Here is a 7,559-nt window from a genome sequence, read left to right on the forward strand (position 1 = left end):
CTTTTTAAAGATCCAAACTTCAAAGATCTCAAAAGGTGAGAGTTCAAACTCAAAATTTCTCCCCACTGGAGGAAGGAAAGCTGCTAATGCAATCACTCGTGTTTCCAGCAATCACTCACACTTCAGACAGAGCTGAGGCACCAGGAATTGCCTGTCACATCCTACAGTACAAATAAATCTCAGTCTGCCTGGAGGAAAGCTGTTACAAATCTCGGCAATTTTCTCTGGATTTCTTTAGATCACTTCCTCAAAGGGTCTCACTGTAGGTAAGAGGTACAGATGCAGGCAGACAGCCAATACAAGATTCCTCCTCCCCACCAGCAACAGCAAATGTGTTCTCTCCTCTTCCTAATCATGTGCATCACCCTTAACATGAGAAAGTTGGGCAGAGCACTGGTGAAACTAGGCAAAGTACTAGTAAAATGCACAAGTTGGTAGCACACCTAAGGTTGAAGATGAAATGAATGATGAAGTACTGTCTTGGTCTCTACAAACCCTGGATGGAAGATCCCTCAGACCTCTGAAACACACACATCCTCCTCAGTGTCAAGCAGAGACAACCAGGGAGTATGAGCTTATCGTGATGAATCCAAACTCACACAATAAAAGGAATGGGACTACTTTGAGCATGGGCTCACACCTAGTCCCACTGGAGGAGGTGAACTTGAAGCATCCTCCTCACAGCTGCCAGCAGAAAGACTCAAGCTCCAAAATCCAGCATTTGGCACTTCCATCATCTCAGGAAGCAGTGCTGCCTTTTCAGTGCAAATGCAGCACGAAGGTTGTTATCCCACAGCTGACAGACTCGATACCAAGGCACAGACATCACCTTGTATGCTTCCCAGAAAGGAGACACAATCTATTCAATACACCTCTCTGCAGCATCAGATTTTTCTTACCAACCAGCATGATTTCACTGGTACAGTCCAACTTTAATCCTCCTTAACAGGTTTTATGCATCGAGCCATCAGCTATACAGAACAACTGGAGGAGAACAGAAATCACAGATTTAAGGTGAAAAATTGGAGCAGTTTTTGCTGGAAAACATAACTAAGGCACAATTTAACCTTGTCCTGGCTAAATATGGAACAGGGGATACAAGGGCTTCATACCCTTAAACTCCCAATAGAAAAAAAAAATCTCTGCCATAGCTCCTGCATACAGCAATAACCCAGGACTATCAGGATTTTCTGAGAGTTTGGTTAGCCTCACACTGAAGTTCCTAAGATTATAAAACCAGCAAGTGGGAGGGCAAGGAGCACACAAGAATATCTAAAGCCATTTTCCCAGTGACTGACAAACACAGTACTGAATTTCTTAGGGACTCGGATGGCTGGAGCTGAAGTTAAGCTTTACTAGAGCTATATTTAGTTCTGCACAAATACAAATTAGGAAACACTTTCTTCCCAGTTACTAATGCAGTGTGACAGGAAACAATTATTTGCTCAGTGTCTAATGTTACCTTTGGTGAACATCTAGCTTGCAGAAATTGTATACTGTATAATAGAGAACAAAGTTGATATTCTGCAAATCAGTGAGAAAACTTATTTAAGAAGATGAAGCAGCATTTGAGTTGCACATGTCTGAGCTACACTGGTCGTAGCTATGCAGACAGTTAGTGCTGAGGCTTCTTCTGCTTTGATACTAAACTACAAAGTGAGTTTGTTTTCCAAAAAGTACATTAATTTATTCAAGAACTCTGTGGATATCTAAAGAATATCATGGCTCCTCCTCCAAAGCGTAAAACAGAGCTGGGCACAAAGACAGAACAATTAAAATAAAAATAAAATTCATCTTTTATGATTTCAAGTGCCAGTTTATCTCTATGAAAAATGCAATTCTGTGTCACAAGGGAGCTCTCAGCTCAGCAATCGCTTCAGTCTTCAACGTCTACAAAACACAAAAGATAACAAAATGCATGATTCAAATGAAGGGCCAGTTAGACCTTGGAGAACCAAGCCATGATTGTATAAAGGAATCCCACGTGCTTCTGAAGTGCTCAAAAGGCCGCTCTCAAAAAATCCTAGGCATGTGGCTGAGAAGAAACCCTGCTCCTGCCTACTACAGCAAGAATGCCAACTAACAGGCTTGGAGTTTCCAAGCCACCCACCACAGCATCCTTACAGGCTAAAAAGTTAGAAAGCACACAACCCCACTGCAGAAACATGTCCTTTCTTCTGGCACCACCAGGCAAACACTTGCCAGGCCCTTCACTGTACTGATTCACATGAGTATTTCTAGAGCTGGAGGAGGTGCCATTTCGTGCTTGGCTTAAGTGATTAAGACCCAGTATAACCAGAAAGATGCATTAAGTGTCTGCATTCTGATGTGCTGGTGACCTTTCCAGTTGCAGCTCCCTTTGAGATGGAGGGCAGATGAGCACTTGGCACCAGCCAAAAGACCATCAACAGCGAAGACTTCTCGAGCCAAAGTTGGACTACTAAAATACATGCATGTCTTTGCCTAACCTTTCCCAGTTTTCTTCTGGAAAAAAAAAAAAAGGAGTTGATAAACATTTGGTTTCTTGGTAGTGTTTTGTAAAAGATTATCTATTATTTTGACAGTAGGTTCTGGGAGCAGGCGAGAGTGAAATGTGAGTTCTGGGCACAAAGCAAACAAACCTCTCAATGTAAGGCAAAACATTTCTTAAGACATTCTGAACAATCTCTCTTACCTGCAAGTGCCAGGCATGACTAATTTTGATGAATAAGTTACAAGGATTTCCAGGGAGAAATGACACCTCCACTACTCCCACCTGTATAAAATCTAGGAACATTGCTTATATGCTCTATCTTCTTCGAGGATCCGGAGGCAAGGGGGAAAGATTCAGGTTTGACCAGGAATTTTGCTTCAGGTGCCCATAAGGTCCTGCCTGTGGTTTACTTGCTACATGTTTACTATAACAAGGTAATTCCTACAGCGCTGTCTATATTGATCAGCAAAACCAGTGCTGAAATCAAAGACTTATTTTGTCTACACGGTTAGAGGGAAGGGGGGTTTAATTTTTGTCAGATATATCCAACTGACATGCTACCATTTTATTCCAGCACAGCTGTACATCTCGCCCCCATTTCCAATAGCATCAAAGGAGCGGGAACAATCGCGGATCCGCATCACGGGGTAGAGGTGCACATCAATATTCAGCCCACAGATCTCGCTAGCACCAAAAGGGCAGCAGCTACGTCACTTTGTTCAGAGATGTACCAGATTAAAGGCTTTCCTCTTTCAGCAGCACTCACACAGTCAGAGTGGTACGCCAATAAAGGCACGAGCCTGATAAAACAAGAAGCAGCCGAAGCTCTTCATGCAGCTGATGCAACATCCGTGTATTTTCTCCCTTACTCGTGTTATTCCTGTACATATAACACTACAGGAACACTCTCCGTGACTCAACAAGAATAGTTGGTGTCAAACTTTGCTGAAGAGACCAGACTGGACTTTCAGCAGTGAAGCACACATAGGCCACGTTCACCTAGTTTCCAAGAAGCATTAAAGTTATTATATGACTCAACACTGCTCCTTGACTGTTCTCGCAAAAGAGAGGACACAAAGCATAACAGGGCTCTACGCTGGAACAAGATGAACAATTTGCCTGGGACAGACTCCTTTTCACTAGAAATCTCATTTCACACCTTCTCTCACTCCTCCAAAGACTCATCCACTTGCCCTCTTTATCACAGTGCTAAAATAATCAGGAGGAAAAGTAGGAACCTCCTTTCTGATATGGGTTCCCATGTAGCACCTCCTCTCCCCCTTCTTAGAGTACTGAGCTTTTAAACAAATGTATAATATGAATGGAGTCTTGAAGAACTTAACAGAGCTTTACAGAATGAGGAAGCAAGGATGACTGGCATACAAATTATTATTAGCTACTGAGTAATCAAAGGGATAAAGACACGTGTTTCAAGAATTAAGAGCAGCTAATTATTAGTAATTAGGATTAGTGTTACTCTTTTTAAGAAATTAACTACTACATATCAGCCTAATGTGTCTTTTCTTGCCTACAGAATATCTAGTACTGGACGGGATGCCTGAATGATGGTTCTCTTTTCATCCGAATCATCCACTCCCCAAACAGCCACCCCAACCTTGGAGTCTGCCAAGGGTAAACCAGAAGAAATATTTTGTTCTATACACAAGATCTCAAAACCCCAGCTCTCCACATTGTATAAGCCACAGTAACAGGGCTGTCCAAGAAAAACCTGTGCTGATACTCAACTAGTTTGGAAAAGAGAAAAGGAGCAGACCTTTGCCACTGCCATTTTGCCCAGGATGAGCTAGAAAGGAGCACTCTCCAGGCAATGCTCAGTGGTTCCCCACCTTGTCTTTTGCAAAGTTTTAACTCCACATCAAGCACATTCCTGCAGAGAACTGACTTTAAGGGAATCAATCTAGAGAAATTTGAAGGCTTTTAGAACAAGAGAAAACCACACGGGTAACTTGCCAACACCAGCAGAGCAGAACAGCTCTAGCACTGGGGTGCAGAAATGAATTTGAGACAATAAGACATCCAAACAACTACATTACTACAAACTTTTAAGAGTGACACTGATAGGACAGACAGCATGAAATCAGAACTAGGGTTGTTCTTTTGAGGATTAGTGGCTCTTAGCCTTCTTTGGTTGCCTTATGGCTTACTCCACGTGACAGTAAATTCAGATGGTAATGGAAAAAAGAATTATAAGAATCATTCCAAAATTAATGCAATACAGTGGAATGGTTTGATTGGTTTTAATCCATCACAATTGACTCAGACTGTCACAACAGGATAATCTTCAAGCAGCTAGCAATAACATCTTGCTCCGGCATACAACCAAGAAAGGCAATAAACAGCATGAAGGAAAATTTCAGAGGAACTATTAGATCAAGTTCACATTAGTGTTGCCAGAAATGTGTCCTCTACTGCACTGAAGAGCTGATGTTTATCTGTCTCTCTACAAGGCTATTGATATAAAGCCCAAAGACCCCTAAGAATGTATTAACACTGGAGAATTAGCAGCAACATCCAAACCAGTAAACAGCTACAACAAGCAAACCCTCACTTTAAGTATAATCAAGTTTTCTTAACACCTTTATGAGACATACTACGTTTTTTTCTTTCCTTCTCCTTTAAAAGGGGCATGAAAAATTAGAAATGAAATGGCATCAGTCTGCATGAACCAAACATGTATTCCTTTCAGCAGCAGCAATGCTGCTGTCCCAGACAAGAGCTGGAACTGCAGGTCATTCACACTGGAACATCCAATCCCTGCCAACTGACTGAAGGCGAGCTGCAGCTTAACATTAAAATACAAGTGTCTAAAGTGAACACAGATTAACACATTTCCTATATCACACATTCATTACTATGGAGCATCCATTCAGATGTACATTAAATGTGGAGGGATACACTCACAAAATCTACACAAGCATATTTTTAAATAAACAACTTTTCCCACTCCCATACCAGAATTATCATGAGTTATAATCCCCAGTGAGTGATCTTCTATAATAGAAAGTATTAAAACAAAGACCACTCTAAAAAGATATTTACAATACAAACGCTCTTAAGTTTCACTTAGTAAAATAAGCCAAAATCCTGTCTCAGAAATGCCTGTATTTCAATTTTATATATGCGAATAAAGCACAAAAAAAATTGAATATCTTGATAATAGTAAAATAAATGCATCACATACCCATTTTGCTCTACAATTCGACCTTTGTACCATCATGCACTGAAATATTTGTGTCTTTTGAAACTCACAGAAAACTGTATGTGACACCAGTGCAACAAACACACTACAACACAGACTCCCACATTACTTATAATGGCTATATCAGCACTACATATTTAGAAGGATGTTAACAGTACCAAATACTACAGTAAAAATGGACAGTTTTGGATAGTCAGAATTCTTATTTCTTGTAATCACAAATACAAGAAATCATAATTTCTTGTGATCACGTAACATTCTTGTATAAGTGACACCCAATAAAAGAATTTCTCAGATAAATTCATGTCTCCTTCCACATCAAGGGTTTTTCCTTGAGAAGCAAAATAAATGTTTACTTTGAATGTTTATTTAAATAATGTCCTAAAGTACTTAATAAAAATTAGACTTATGTTTCTAATTTTATATACTTGCAAATACATATAACATTAAAATTAATTTATATATCAAAAGTATTCAAATTTAATATACCTTCAAAAACCCTACATTTGCTTGCCATGTCTACAAGAAAGGCAAATCACCAGACTAAACAACTGAAAGTAATGCACTAAACTAACTCTAAATAGTGATTGACCTTTTGACTGATGTAGAAATAGCTTTTTTCCTCATTTCAGTTTATCCAGTTAGTTCATTTCAAAGACTTGATTTGCTCAAAAGAAGAAATCAATTAAGAAATAACATACCATAAAGATCTTGAAATAAACACTAAGTGTAAGAGGATGAGATCTACCATTTACAAAATCATCCAGTGCCAAAAACATTTTCCAGTCACTGTCCAGAATTAATACTATAACTGTTTTAAACCTTGAAAGCCCTCCCTTACCCATTCAAACAGCAAAATGCACTAAGTTTGCTTTTGATTTATGTACCCAGTAAATTTAAGAAAAACTTAGTTAGCAATTTTATATTGTTTCATGCATTTTAACTGAATTCAAATTTTGACATCAATATTACTATATATTCAGCACTCAATATATGTTAAACAACTATTTCACTACCAAAAACATGAAATACCTGAATGCTTATTTGGCACAGTCACACAATTTTAACATATCCTTATAAGATTGACAAAAGGTGTTACTTTAACCTAAAAGCTGTACTTCGCAGCAAGTCAAGGCAATCTTATAATTACCAAACTACTAATAATTAACCTCTCCTTTGAGAAATGTAACAAAGTCAGATCAAAGTAACCAATTTACTTCAAAGATTCTGCTTGATTTACATCATTATTTAAATCATGTTTCACAGAACGAGATTTTTATTGCAAAGTAGCAAAAAAAAAAAAAGAGTGGAAAGATTTAATGAACTCTGACAATGTTTGCTATTTTTAGTGCCATACCAAAATCACCATATATTTGGCAAAAAGATTCCTGAAGGTCCTTGGGCTATGCAATTGGTTTTGTAGCTGATAGCCTTTCATTTCAGAATACTCTGATGGGGTAAAGCTCAAGAGTGAGTTATTTTACAATTACTTGGGAGCTGGAGAGCCTGGGATGCTTGAACAGATTTGAGCATATCCCTAATCATGCTGGGATTGTGCTCCTGCTGGTGAATGAAGCCTCCTAAGTATCTCCTACTCATCCATGCACCAACAAGCAACATCTCAGTGATACTTCAGAGCCCGCACTGGGATTAAGCAAAACATCCCGGAGCTCTGACACAATGTTTTACTGATGAGGTAGAGAAAGGAGGGAAGGACAACCTCTTATCACTGCCATGGTATTTTTCCTTTATTACAAGAATTAAAGAATTATGAGAAACGTACAAAGTTAATGCAGACAAATTATTTTTTTTTTAATCTCACTAGTATTTTAATTAAAACCTTTTGTCATGTCTGCTAAGCAAGTT

This window comes from Manacus vitellinus, unplaced genomic scaffold (assembly GCF_001715985.3).
Source record: "Manacus vitellinus isolate BGI_N305 unplaced genomic scaffold, ASM171598v3 scaffold_21_pilon, whole genome shotgun sequence".
NCBI lineage: Eukaryota > Metazoa > Chordata > Aves > Passeriformes > Pipridae > Manacus > Manacus vitellinus.